The 15,614-nt window shown below is 38.3% G+C and overlaps 1 long non-coding RNA gene across 1 annotated transcript; it reads left to right on the top strand.

Moving 5' to 3' along the window:
• Window positions 1–7,430: 7,430 nt before the first annotated feature.
• On the top strand, window positions 7,431–15,240 carry LOC147523362 (uncharacterized). The gene is made up of 4 exons (XR_015196320.1): window positions 7,431–7,553; window positions 7,654–7,759; window positions 7,863–7,941; window positions 14,883–15,240. It is a non-coding gene; the product is annotated as an uncharacterized LOC147523362 (long non-coding RNA).
• The last annotated feature ends 374 nt before the right edge of the window (window positions 15,241–15,614 follow it).

Below are 15,614 nucleotides of genomic sequence, written 5' to 3'. Positions count from 1 at the left end.
CACCAAAAATTCCTTACCCATCTATTTGCCCCAAATAAAATAACCTACCTAAATGATGAGTATGAAAAATAGGATGAAATGTAGACAAATAAAGAGAAAGACTTGTCCCAAATAAAAGTCAATTACTTGTTTCAGGAAAGAAAAATAGAATCATGTTTCTTAGGCCTTAGGTATAAATAAATTTAAAAAAAAAATGATAAGTCTAAAGGCTTAAGAGCAAAGTAGGAAAACTCAGGTAGAAGCAGGAAAAGAAAACAAGGATTTCTCTAGTGTAAATATCTTGAAGACTTTATTCTCTCATACTTGTCATTTTAGATTTTCCATTCCCATTTTCTTCTACACCACCACATAAGCCCCATAATACTTAATAAAGAGCTCTAGCTCAATTAGGAGTAGGATGGTGTGATATTAAGTAGTAGATGTGATTGATCGACCTCAGCTCCTCTGACTGTCATCGAGTATGTGAGGAAACATGTGCCCACTGCATACTGGAGTTAGCAAAACCTGAGTGGAAAAATTATGAGCGAATTTGTGTTTCAACACATACCTGTGAGAACCCATTTAGGGAACTCTCCAAAGGATCCAGAAACGGCCCTGCTTGTACATTTCAATGTAGAGTTCAATGTATGCATGTTCATATGTAGATGTTTTAATTATTGTATGCATATTAACTTGAGTTTCAAAGGAATTAATCCTCATTCCCCGTTAAGGAGATGTATAAATATCTGAGATTAATTTAGGAAACAAGCTTTTGTTACTGAGTCATTGTAGTATAGATGAAGTTTGTGAGTATCTTCTCTGAAAAACTCTCACAAGGCTATAACTCGTCCATTAGAGAATTCCTAGTAGTTTAAGGCCTTGTTGCATACGGTCAATGCAACCACACTCTGCAAAATGAGAATTAGCTTAGGACTGCACATTTTGGCCACTTATTTGTATATATGTTTCTTCTTTGCTTGAGGACAAGCAAAGTGCTGTTTGGGGGTGGTGTGATAAGCACCCAAAACTGTATTATAAAACCCCGTAAAGACGTAACATTTCGGTTAATTTTGTGCTTAATAATCATGAATTAATCGTATTTCGTACTTTTGTAGGTTGAAGCAACCAACTTAAAAATGATGATAAAGTCAGTATTTAAGCACGGAATAGGGAGTATACATAAAGCTTTCTGATTAATTCATATGAAGCCCAACAAATTCAGACTAAAGGCCAAATACTCAAACAGGACAGAATCAAGTCAGAAATGGGATTACATGAACAGAAACAACAAGCTTCCGAAGCTCATATCTCTTGAACCAAGACTACGAATTCGGCAAGTGAGCTGCTAAGATGATCAGTGCGATGAACTCTACGCAAATGCGGGAAGTTGTAAAAATACCAAAAGACTGGCCAACCACTGGACACAACACGTGGACCCATTATGCAAGCCCGCAAGATTTGATGAGTCATCATGCAAGTCATGACAAATGTGCAAATAATTGGAACAAAGTTGACACCTTGCATGAAATTAATGGAGTTAGATGGAATTAGGTGCTAATAATGGAAAAAATGCAAGGTGTCAAAATGGTTTTAGTTTGGAGATAAGAGGGAAGTTAATGAAGGGGGTTGTTTCACGTGGGATGAAGAGAAGAAAACTCTCATATGTATGGGGGCTGATTTTGAGCATTAACTCCTTTTTTCTTTTTCATTTGCTTGTCTTGTCTTTAGTTTTAGTTTTTGTTTTATGTTAAAAGCTTGTAATAGTTTTAATGGGGAACATTCTTAGTTCTTGAATAAAACATCATCATTTTCGTAAGTAAATCAGGTGTTTTAGAATTCTTTTCTTCTTCCTCTCTCTCATTAGCATATATAACTTGTAGTTTTTCAAATAATCCAAGGATCATGAGCTAAAACCCTCCAAGGGGGAGGGTTAAGGATGCTCATGTGAGGATCAGTGTATGTTTTAGGAATCTAGCCTCACTACGTAGAAGTTAGGGTTTTCTTTGACACCCCGTCACAAAATGACGGAGTCTAACCAAAAGTAGAGCTTGGAGCTTTAGTCTAACTCGCGCACGCAACCCATTTCACACCTGGGCTAGTCGCGCGCGCGAGACCTTGAGAATTCAGAATTCTATGCTTGTCTGGCCGGTAGAAAATGAGACTAGGTGTTGGAATGATATTTCAGAGATGAAATATCATTTTTACTCCACATGCTAGCATGTTATGTTTAGAGATAAGCATATGGTGCTAGGGATCAAGACTCAAGTCCGTTTTGGGTTTCCTACGAACCAAAAACGGATTAGAGAAGTAGTGATTTGGTGTCCTAAGAATATGTACTAATTCTTGCATGAGTGTGATTGACCCTTTTCCCATCTTCTATCTCTTTTATTATTCTCATAAACATCAAATAATTTCAACTTAATGATTGTAGGAAGTAGTTTGTAAGAAAACAAAAAAAAAGGAAAAAAAGAAATCCATATCATTGTAAAAATCCTTCTCACTAAGTTCTCCAAAGTGTTAGATTTCAGTTTTGATTACATAGATTCTTGTCTTAGGAGTTGGAACGAAACCCTTACTCGAGTATACCACATAAAGCATGTGAGTAAAGAAATATAAGTTTTAGCACGTAGTAAGTAAAGTTCTAAAAATACTGAATAGTGCTAATATCACCAAGCTGGCGACCTAGTCCTCAAAAAGACGTTAGCAGTTATATCAAAGCTGGCGACCCAACATGAGAAGGCCCATACATAATTCATAAAGTCGTTGGAAATAGAGCGTACTGGATCAAAACTCAGCTCGGTGATGTGCTTCCACTACCTTAGAACACAACTCTACTTAAGCGCTTATACCAATAATATGTCTCCAGTTATATCAATCAATTGAATGAAATTTCACCAGCATTTCGCGTATGAATGTTATCTTTGCATTACATAAATACCGCACATCTTGTACGCACAAACCGATCTGGGGTATCACAATATCCGACCTGGCACCAACGCCAGAGTTGAGCACAACTTAACTATAATTGCCATGCAGTAGTTAATTATCAATCAAACTCAATATATGGTCCCCCAAAAGGACCGCAATCAACTTAACACCAACATAAGGGTTAAACATGATTCAACTGTAATTGCCACACAAAGACCAATTATCAGACAAATACAATCCAGGGGACCCCCAAAAGGACCCCACGTCAACTTAAGGCCCTAAAAAGATTTAAGTCAGACTCAACTATAATGGTCATTCAAAGGCTAATTACTTGTCAAAAATCAATAAAGGGTTCCCCCCATAAAGAACGACTCAATCATTACATACACCTAAGGACACAAAGGAGCCTAGGTGCAAACTAAGCGCATATATCAGGTCGTACACAAACACTAATGACCTACAATCACCAGATGATCTAGCAAATTGCAACAGGACGTCGAGTCTACTACCATACAACACAGGTCATTGAACATCAAATCACAAAGCAATAAAAGCAATCACAGGCATGCAAACTTTAAACACAATCTCAACAAGTAAGTAATTTAAATATTTCTACTTAAATACAAATTTGGTTAGATGCTAGAGGCCCCCAGGTTATCCCAGGAAAATGACCTCAGCATCCCCATCAAAAAATAGAAGTATCAGTATAAATAACAAAGGAGAATATTGTTTAAATACTTCATCCACCATCATTCATAATCACAAAGAAGATCAAGATCACTGAACAAACGGAAGATTCTCCACATTCAAGGGCTCCAGTGGGCCGCCCTCTTCCCCAACAAGGCCGCTAGCTGGATCACCACTTGCACTTAGCACTTCTGTGGTAGTATTTTCAGTTAGCAGAGCAACTGGAGCAGCACTCTGGTCGGTGGGTAGATCAGGTCGTCTACTAGCATCTACAACAACAGTTTCCACAACTACTGTTGTAGCCCCATTTTCGACCAACCTCTTGAGGGTTTTGTACTTACGTTCTAGCTCCATGTAATCATCCACCAGAACGTAGACATCCCCACTCTCTACCAGGTCGACCAAATCATTATATTCATTCAGGTTAGTTAGACTTAACACCCCCCCCCCCCATTAATAGTTGCAATTAGTGTTATCCCCCCATTTTCAAAAATATTAGTGATACCCCCCCAATTGCAAGATCCAACGGCTACGAGATGAATTTTTTTTTTCAGATGAAGAAATCTGACCGTTGGATCTTACAAATTCAGTATCACTAATATTTTGAAAATGGGGGTAACACTAATTGGCAACTAGTAAAGGGGGGGGGGGGGGTAAGTCTATGTAACCCTATTCATTCTGAGCTCGCTTAGCAACAGCCTGCACATTCTTGCACTCCGCAACCCAATGCCCGACCTCCACCCTGGAAGCGTCAAGAGACGGTTGAAGCAAGGCCACTGTACTCACAAAAATGTGTACCTAGGTATGCAATTGATTTTAGAGTCGCCACTAACTTTATTAAGGAAAAGTTGAGTAAAACCTATGTGAAGGACTATCCCTCGAAACTAAATGATTATTAGGTTCGGGAGTCAAGGTACGATATGGGAAGGTGTTAGGCACCCACACTCGCCTGGTAAAACCAGCCTTACTTCTATTGAGGTGTAATGTATTAAGATAGGCGAACGAAGAAAGCTTGAAAAATTAATCTACAAAGTTGGATGATCTTCACTAAATTATTTAAAAACTAATAACTATATGCTATAATAAAACTAAAAAAAATAACCTAATATGCAATGCTAAATGAAATAAAAGAGAAAAGAAAGATGTCACCTTGTTTTAAATGTTGTCTCATACTTGATTGTAGATTGATTGATTGATTGTTGATGAATGATAAACTTGATCTGGAATTGACAACTGTGATTTTTGGATTGAAACAGGTGATTTGAGAAAAAAACAACTTTTGGTGAAAAGAAGTTTCTACTTAAGATCGAAAGAGGGAAAAAGGAGGTTAAAGACGAAGAACACGAAGAACTTCATTAGAAAAACCTCAAAGTCGAAATTTTACCTTCAACTCCAGATTAAACTAAAGAAATTCTACTCTAGAATGATGAACTAGAAAAGAAAAAAAAGAAGAACACTTAAGAAAAAAAAAAACTACTAGGCTATTAGCTCTGAATAGCTAGGTCCAGATTATTAACTTCGAATTCCTAGCTCCAGATGTTTTTTGTGGGTGAATGAGACCCATATTTATAGCTTTTGGGCGTGGATTCAAATATGGTAATGAGTTTGATCCAATGGATGAGTGTTGATGAAGAAAAATCCAATGACTTGATCTCTTTTTGGTTGCACCTCCTAAATATGGCCCTTGATTCAAGAGGTGGGATAAGTGGTGAGATCTTGGCCCTTGATCTTTGGATCTTTCAGATGGATTAGGGAAAAAAATCAAGCCCTATACATCCTCAATGAGCCCATAATCCAGGGTTTCCAAACATGGCTCCAAAATGGCATATTCTCTAGAATATTCTTGATTTTTGGGATCAAATCAAATCAAACAATTAAGGAAGGTTCTCTAGGTTTTTGGAGGCTTGAAAATGGGCTAGAAACCCTAATGAAAAGGTCCAACTCGAGCTGGATCCACAGCCCACGAGCACAAGTCCAAAATCCACAAAAAAGCCCATTTTGACCATATTTTCAATATTGCAAATTTCCTTTGACCGGGTCAAAATTAGGCAAGCTCTTCTTCACAAAAAATGTTAATTAATCAATTAGGAAGGTCCATGAACTCTTAAAAATACCATTGGGTCGAAATCTTACTCCAAAAAATCGTTGCACTCAACAGTGCGCACAACGGGCTGAAACGGGATAGGGCAAAATTAGGATTTCTGAAATCTAAAAGGAACCTAGGCAAGCTTGTACTCATTTAGAAGGATTTTTCAAGGGGAATTAAAATATGAAATAATCTCATCCAAAGAAAGAGTGGAAAAAACAAGATTTGGGCTCCAAAGGGTTACAGGGGTATTTTGGTCATTTTCAGCTCAAAACTCAGAAAGCAACAAAACTTCAGCCATAGCTAGAACATGATGAGGAGAGTCTAAAGATACTAAAAGAAGATGAAAAGAAAGAAGTTTGAAGTAGAAATGAAGACTCTAGAAAGCAAATCACCTTATATGATCATATTTAATTCAAGGTAAAATCGTGAATGAATTATGCCTGGGGTGCAAAAATGGGGTGTCTACAGTTGCCCCTCTTTGGCGGAGGTTGCTTGAAACTGAACGGAAAATCCATGAAGACACACCATTTTGCCAAGCTCCAGCTAAAGATCTGATACAATTTTTGAAAATTCATTTGAAAAATATTTTTTGAAAGAGGGCTTTTCCCTAGATACTTGAAATCCTCAATTTTTTTCAAGTTGTTTATGAAAGCACAGTTGAAAATGGTTGTCACTCAAGAGAGGATGGTATCGTACCTTACAAATGCGTGTTTTACGTCTTACATTTTTTCAGTACTCAACCAAAGTATCACACTTTCTAATGCGTGTATTTTACGCCTTACATTATATCAGTGTGTACTAGGATAGTGACACTTGGGCCAAAAAATGGTGATGGATAAGGATGAACAACTTTTTGAAATCAGTGGACAAATTTTTTGAAATCTGATATTTTTCAAATTCATTTGAGAAAACTAGTGAAATTAAATAGATAGATAAATTCATTCATGATTTTGACTTAGATTAAAGATTCTCATATAATGTTGATAACCAACATTGACGAAAGACTCACCGGGGAGAGCAAGAAGATCCATTGGGGATAGGAGATTCTAAAGATGAAGGAAGAAGACACAGACGAACACTGCTGGGGAAGATAAGAGATGTTCTGGAGATGGAAAGATGGATGCTGGGGATGATGATATTCAAGTTCAATCAATCAATCAATCAATCAATTACGTTCAAGTACTCGGATTGGAAAAGACTGTCACTATGAGTTTAGGCTGATCCATCCGTGAAAGGCTGTCAGTAAAAACTGACATTGTTCTCGCGAACAATTTTAATGTTGCACAAATGGAACTACCGAAATGATACTAATGATTAAGTGGTTGCCAATAGTACGATAGAAAACAAAAAACTCGATGGATATTTTCTCATACTAGAGGGTACCATGATACTAGTATATATTCATCATTTATTTTTGAAAAGTTTTTTTTTTCAACTTAGTCAAATTGTCCAAACCGGGTCAGCTGGTCAAAACTGGGTTAACTGGACCAACTGGGTCAATCTGGGCCAAACATGTTGAACCAGACCAAACCGGATGAACTAGATCCAAACCGGACAAACCATGTCCAAACTAGGTGAGGGTCACCGACCTTCCTACCTTGAGTGCTTGCACCGAAACACTAAATTAGAAACAGTTTTAAACGGAAGGAATCTTTGACAATCAAACTGTTTCGTCTTTTGTGCAAAAGAATTGCCTCCACGTGAAACTTTCTGTTCCTATGCTATAAACCGACCTATGTCACCACATGAAATTACTATTCACATCATGCATTAACCACTATATATAAACAAGATGATTACTGAGCAAATTCATACCTTACGCCACTAGTCCAGCAGATGAGAAGATGGCAACCACGAAAGTCATCATATGGTAAGCGAGTGCAGTTTTTTTTTTTTCTTGTTTTATTTTTTTCAGTAAAATCAAACACTTCATCTATACTAATAAAAACTCACATGCAAAACCTGGTTAGTTCGATATATACAAGGAGAGAGAAAAGGAAATCACACCTGTCCCACGTCCAAGCAAAAGTAACTAAGTGATGATGCTATCGCTATGCTAATGCCGGCCTGCCAGTGGTAAGCTCAAACTCTATGATTCAAATCTCACTTAATTAATTATCTTATTTGCCAATAACAGTAATTATTTTTTCACTTTTCACTGCACTTTTGGAATTTGTAGTCATAGACTGCACTTGAACTTTAAGAAAACAGTTTTTTTGGCAAAGATTAGGTGCGGGCATTATTTCTCTCCATGACAGGTTAGTATAATATTCATGATACATGATATACATAAAACTATAATGCAACAATGTTAGTGGAGCATGCATGAATTAATCAACATTTTATGTTAGTAGAAAAAGTACATGGTTTAGTTAGGATATATTGGCCTCAGAATTTTTTATATGCTTGTAATGTCATCCTAGATTTTTCATCATAAGCCATCCAAAGCAAACCAAGTTTTCGAAAAAAACAAATTTTTTTTTTTTTTTTTTTTTTGAAATTCATTTTGAAAACCATGGAAAACAATACAATTTTTTTTCACAGAATAATAAATACCACAGATGAAATACCACAGATGATTGAATAACAAGTGAGGGCGGGGGAATGAGTTACCGACAAGAAGATGAGCATGATGACGACCATAAGATAGAAGTACGATCAAACTTGGCACCTATGAAGTAGATGATATTCTTTTCCCTTTGATTGCTTGACCTTCACAACGTACTGAACGACACCTAAAAACTTTCTTCCAAAACAGATAGAGCATAAAGCATAAGACCAATCTTCTGGAGACGACTTCCTCATACATCGCAATCACTAGTAGTGAATCCTCCAATGCCTTATTTTTTTTTTTTTTTTTTTTTTTTTTTTTTTTTGTCCGGGTACTTCTCAACTAGGAGATATAGTGAACTTAGAGATCAAGAGTGGACTTTCATAGGACTATAATGTAGGCTTAGGTGATGGGCTCAGAAACAAGGGATATGATCAAAAAATTATTTCTGGAGTAGAACTTGTCATATAAAGGGGATGAGTAATTGGAATGATAGTAGTGAAATGATGATACAGATCCCAAATCTTAAAATAAAACTGCCCCTTGTTTAGGTTTTCCATTTTGGACCGGTGTTGATTATTTTGTGCAACTCTAAGCATTTTGAGTTCTGACGGGTTTTTTTTTTTTTTTCCGACACCTTCTTGGGATAAATAACATAGGAGTGATTGTGTTCATGATCAAATATGGATGTAATGATGCCCCTGGACTATGACAAGTTCTATAAGAGTGGGTATGGGTAATCTATAGGTAGGCTAAGGATTTATTAGGCTTCCTAAAAGATATGAGCTTATATTGTGGGAAACAAAAAATAGGCTAAGGCTCAAATGTGATTATAATGGTAACATATGATATTAGGTGGGTTGATTGGGCTAAAAACAAAAAGATCAAAGATGGACTGTTCCATCGTCTCTCTAATATTTCCACTATACTCTTCATCTTAAAATAAACAAAGTTGGATAAAAAGTAGTACCTCTTTAATTGGTCGGCATTGGTACGATTTTCCATGTAGAATCTTCATAGTGAATGGACATTCACTATTGGGTTTGAACTTTTTGGTTCATAGATTCCACTCTAGTCTGGATCTACTTGCTCAGCTTTACTTGCAACAATCTATCTCCATTGGTATCTAAGTCCTAGTAGAAAATCAATGCCCTTCTTCATATCTCGGCTCTCAAGAATGTTGGTCATAGATGAACTCCTCTTAGCATTCCGCTCTTTGATGTAGTCAGATTTGAGTCAGCTGACTTCTTTGATAGATAGCTCTCATGTCTTCGATGGAGGCTAATGATGCAATATGGAATTTGCCCTCTCCACAGTAGGGTAGCTGGTTGGTTGATTGGCTAAGTAGCCATTGATTAATGGAATGCAGAATATTCCCCTTATTCAGTAGGGTAGTTGATCAAATGATGTTGTGGAGTTTTGCCCTCTCCACAAGGGTAAATGCATAATGCTGATATTGATGTTGGTGATCTTAGACATTTGAAAAATCTTCTCAAACATAACTGCTGAACTTTCTTCCTCCTCAATTTCTTCTTCTCGGTGAGTGATTCTCTCATCTACGAATAATGAAAATCATGTACCACCTTAAGACAATAGATTGTCATAGATATGATCAACACTTCTATGGATTCCTTCAGTAATTTGATCAGGCTTCAACGCTTAGAAGGGATCAAGGTTATACCAATCTGTACATAATGTGGTTCATCTGTGGTGCCAAGGTTGATGGTCTTTGTCTCCACAATGACTAGCGTCTGTCAATCCTCAGACTGCTCATGAGAATGCTTCATTGTCAATTCCTTCTTCATTGTCGGGGGGGGGGGGGTGGGGAAGGGATCATAATAATTTGCACAAGTCACAAGTCATTCAATCATCTTGCACTAGGGCAAGTGGGTAAATAATATTCTGTGGGATTTTGGAAACTTTTTTTTTTTTATTTTTTTTATTTTTGAATTTTTTTAATTTTCTTGGGTTTTTGAAATATCAGGATTTTTTTGGATTTTGGAAATATTTGAATTTTTTTGGATTTTTGAAATATTTGATTTTTTTTGAATTTTTGAAATATAACTATATATAAAAGGAGTTAGAACAAAAAGTTTCACGCCCTCTGAGCCCTATCGGATTCATCCGGTGGCTCAACCAGAGCAATATGATGGCTGTGGATTAGATCAATAATGACTTGCGTTCTCCAATCATCATAGTCTCCATCAATGAATGGATCCTCATAAGAATCTAAGTTCTCTAAAAACCTTTCCCAAATCTCATATTGCATCTAGGAGTCAGAAAGTGGCATGTTCTCAACATCCACTGGAACTGGGTCAACAATATATTCCATATTCAACAGATCATCCAAATCAAGTATGGTCTGAGGGTCCAATTGGACATGATAAGGTGTGACAGTCTTGTCTCCTGGGTCAAATCCTAACCCTGGCGAACTGGCTAAAGTAAAAGATGGGGTATAGTCTATACCTGACGAGGATGTTGATCCAGCCTCATTTATCTAATTAAACTGTCTAGCCTCATGATCCAACCTAAGTTGGCGATAACCTGAATAGAAATTAATATCTGGCTCTGAAACAGTAACTTCTGAGTTTGGGTCTGGGTCATCATCTTCGCTCCATAACATGTTGGAATCAATAATAGCATTAATCTCTGCCCCTAGATCAGGTAGAGCCAATCCGAGACAATTCACTGTGGCACTAGAATTGATAAACAATTCTGATAGTCCTTCCACAACCTCCTCAGTATAGCCTAGCCCTTTTCGATCATCTTGACTAGGAATCTGCAGCGGTTCTAAGATGCCGTTTTGGGTTTTTCCCAATCCAAGTCCTGGAAAATAGTTCTGCTCACGGAACATCTGAGTCGTCTTGGGATTTCCATTATAAAATGGGGTAGGGAGCTTCTCCTTGTCGGGTGCTCTAAACTCCACAATCCCTAATGGTTCCTCAGTGTAGTTACACTTTCCTTCAATCATTGGTATTACCTTATGCTCTTCTGAAGAATCCAGATCATCCGAATCACCAATGATGCAGATAATCTTCCCTTGCCATAAGAACTTAAGCTTTCTATGAAGTGTAGAGGGAATTGCGCCGGCCTGGTGTAACCATGGTCTGCCCAAAAGGAAATTGTAATTAGCCTCGATGTCCATAGCCAAGAATGTGACTTTGAACATGACTGGACCTATTTGGACGTCAGTTGTGAACTCGCCAAGGACTTCTCTTCTCTGATTATCAAACCCATGAACTGCTCTGGCTGTATCCTTAGTGAAAGTGAAGTCTTTCGGCATGATTCCAATGGCTTTCGCAGAATTGACCGGGCATATATTCAAACCGGATCCGTTGTCAATCTGTACAAATGGCACCTTATGGTTGTTGCAATGCACCGTAATAGTCAATGCTTTCATGTGGGTTATTCCATCTGCGGTCAAATCATCATCAGAAAATGTTATGGAGTTTGTCTTCCTGAGGGAAGCAACTGTACGTGCCAAATCGTTCGGCTGGATGGAAGCTGGAACGTAAGCCTGGTTCAAGGCTGGAAGAACTGCTTGCCTATGTTGGGGTGATGCCATGAGTAAACCCCATATGGAAATGTTGAACTTGGTTTTCTGCAATTGTTGGATTACCTCATTACCCTCCTGCTTCTCTGGTTCAGTAGCTGTGGGCGGGTCAGGCTGTTGGGCCAAAACCTGATCCTTCTGTAAGTGTGGTGCCTTGTATATCCTTCCTCCTCTTATCAAACCGTGAGTCTCAACACATTCCTCTGCCAAACTAGGTTCTAATTCTAATTGCTTCAACTGATGTAGTGAGGTTGCTGAGTCATCTTTACTTTTCTCGGGCTCAATTAACTTCTTCCCTAGAACCTCCTCGGTATCGTGACTCTTGGCTGGCACAAACTAGACCTTGGGGATTGTGATAAGAGTTGGGATCACTTGCTGCTGAGTTGGATTCTGGCGAATCACGGGTCCTTGAGGTTCTGACCCAACTTGTGATGCCGCGGATTGAAATGTATTCAAAGGATCTACCCATTTCGTAATGGGCCTCTGCATCATAAAGGATTCCAGATGCTCTCTAGTCAACTTGAACGGCTTTTGAATCTGTGGAGTATGTAGAAATGGTGCCACCACCTCATTTAATTAGATACCTCTAGACTTTGTTTGCCCCATGCATTCTCTAACTGCATCATGAAGATTGACTAGCCTTGTGGTGCTGACACTGGACTCTTGCTTGATAGGAGTAATAAAAGAAGTTGGATCTTTAGTCTTGACCGGCTCTAATGTGTGAACTCCCCCATTATGGTATGGCAATGGATTTGTTGTCACATTCGGAGTGCCAAGATGTGAAACATCAATTCTTCCCAAATCAATCAAATCTTGGATCGTATGTTTAAGAGCACCACACTTCTCTGTAGGATGTCCTGGAGATTGATGAAAATCACAGTGTTTTGAAGTATCATACCAGTATGGAATCAGATTTGGAAGAGGCCTAGGTTGTAATAGTGTAACTAGGCCTTGTTGGATCAAAGCCTTGAGAATGACCGACAATGGGTACGGTAGCTCCATGAACTGCCTCTGAGGCTTGGGAAACCCTCTATTTTGATATCTTTGTTGTCTTGGAGGATATACAATTTGATTGGAAGAAGGGTTGTTTGCCACCTCCGACTGAATTTGCATATGTGGCTGAGGTTGAACTTGTGTAGCAACCACATTGGTTTCTTTGTTGTTCACCATTACAATGGGAGGCTTCTTCTTCTGCGGGTTAGATCCTGTAGACATTGAGCTGATGGGAGAAATATTGCCAGATGATAACCCATCTTCAATTTGTGATCCAGTGGCAACTAAGGCTTGATATGTCGGATGATAACTAGCACTGAGCCTGGTCGCATACTCTTGGTTCAAACTCTTCATAACCAATCTAATTTGCTCCTGCTCCATGGGCCTATCAATGATTTGGGCTACTTTTGTCCTCCATCTTGTAATATACTCGTTAAAGCTTTCATTCAGACCTTGCTTCAAAGCTTCAAGTTGCCTTCGTCCCATTTGGATATCAGTGTTGTAAGAGAAGTGAGCTACGAAAGCGTTTACCAGTTCAGGCCAAGTCTTGATTTTTTGCGTTTCAGTATTCATCCACCAAGTAAGGGCTGCACCCTTAAGACTCCTCTGGAATAGTTGAACCATTAGTTCTGGCCCGATTCCCATCGGTTGTAGATAACTTGCATACATACGAATGTGGGCCTTTGGACAACCGGTTCCCTCATATTGCTCCATCTTTGGAAATTCGAATCCATGTGGTACTCTGATATGTGGATATGGACATAGATTATCAAGGTCCAAGTCTTCACCTTTCATCTTGGTCATTGCTTCTTTCAATTTCTTAATCTCCTCCATTACGGGGTCAACCGGTGGTTGGATTGGGTTTTGCACTTGGTATTGGGGGTTCGTGTAGAATAGTGGTTGTGGAGTTTGTGGAAAATAGGTTGGGGTTGGTAACATGAATGGGTTGGACATCATGGTTATAGTTGGAATTTGGTTTAGGCTTTGAAAAGTTTGATGAGTGGATGGTTGAGACATGTAGGTTGGGTTATCCTGAGGAAAAAATTGGGATGGAGTATGGGTTGGCATAGGAGCATGCAATTAGGTTGATCTATGTGTAGCATATAGAGTGGGTAATGAGGTTGGTAGAATGGTAGGGTTAGGACTAACCATGGGGGGTAATGTGATACCTGGTTGTTGTGGTTGACCCAGACTTGGAGTTATTGCAAACTTTGACATCATCTTGAGAAACATCTTTTCCATCGCCTTCTCCATCAATTCCTCTTGACTGGTAGGGGTTGATGATTCACCAGAGCCATTTGTATGAGGAGTTCGAGTGTTACTTGATAAAATTTGCTCTTCAAGCGAAGGTATTGGTGGAGAACTTCCTTGTGGCATAGACATTTGTGATGAAGATATAGGTGGCAGAGATAACGCTTGAGAAGAACTGTCTAGTAAATTCTCCATTTCAATCAGCGAGTTAATGGTTACACGAGATAACCTTAACCCCGACCTTCTATTCCAACTACCTTCTGGATAAGCCTTCTTCTTTCCTATCTTAACTAAAACACCTCAAAAGAAAACGTAAGTCTGACTCTCTAGGGATGTCCCCAGCGGAGTCGCCAAAAAACCTGTACGTACAAAAATGTGTACCTAGGTCTATGCAATTGATTTTAGAGTCGCCACTAACTTTATTAAGGAAAAGTTGAGTAAAACCTATGTGAATGACTAGCCCTCGAACTAGATGATTATTGGGTTCGGGAGTTAAGGTACGATGTGGGAAGGTGTTAGGCACCCACACTCGCCTGGTAAAACCAGCCTTACTTCTATTGAGGTGTAATGTATTAAGATAGGCGAACGAAGAAAGCTTGAAAAATTAATCTACCAAGTTGGATGTCTTCACTAAATTATTTAAAAACTAATAACTATATGCTATAATAAAACTAAAAAAATAACTTAATATGCAATGCTAAATGAAATAAAAAAGAAAAGAAAGATGTCACCTTGTTTTGAATGTTGCCTCATACTTGATTGTAGATTGATTGATTGATGATCTTGATTGATTGTTGATGAATGATAAACTTGATCTGGAATTGACAACTATGATTTTTGGATTGAAACAGGTGATTTGAGAAAAAAAAACAACTTTTGGTGAAAAGAAGTTTCTACTCAAGATCGAAAGAGGGAAAAAGAAGGCTAAAGACGAAGAACACGAAGAACTTCATTAGAAAAACCTCAAAGTCAAAATTTTACCTTCAACTCTAGATTAAACTAAAGAAATTCTACTCTAGAATGATGAACTAGAAAAGAAAAAAAAGAAGAACACTCAAAAAAAGAAAACTACTAGGCTATTAGCTCTGAATAGCTAGGCCCAGATTATTAACTCCGAAATCCTAGCTCCAGATGTTTTTTGTGGGTGAATGAGACCCATATTTATAGCTTTTGGGCGTGAATTCAAATATGGTAATGAGTTTGATCCAATGGCTGAGTGTTGATGAAGAAAAATCTAATGGCTTGATCTCTTTTTGGTTGCACCTCCTAAATATGGCCCTTGATTCAAGAGGTGGGATAAGGGGTGCGATCTTGGCCCTTGATCTTTGGATCTTTCAGATGGATTAGGGCAAAAAATCAAGCCCTACACGTCCTCAATGAGCCCATAATCCAGGGTTTCCAAACATGGCTCCAAAATGGCATATTTTCTAGAATATTCTTGATTTTTGGGATCAAATCAAATCAAACAATTAAGGAAGGTTCTCTAGGTTTTTTGGAGGCTTGAAAATGGGCTAGAAAACCTAATGAAAAGGTCCAACTCGAGCTGGATCCACAGCCCACGAGCACATGTCCAAAATCCACAA

This window comes from Coptis chinensis, chromosome 1 (genome assembly GCF_015680905.1).
Source record: "Coptis chinensis isolate HL-2020 chromosome 1, ASM1568090v1, whole genome shotgun sequence".
Lineage (NCBI taxonomy): Eukaryota > Viridiplantae > Streptophyta > Magnoliopsida > Ranunculales > Ranunculaceae > Coptis > Coptis chinensis.
Note: the sequence above shows the minus strand (reverse complement) of the source record. Positions and strands in the feature narration are given on the sequence as shown.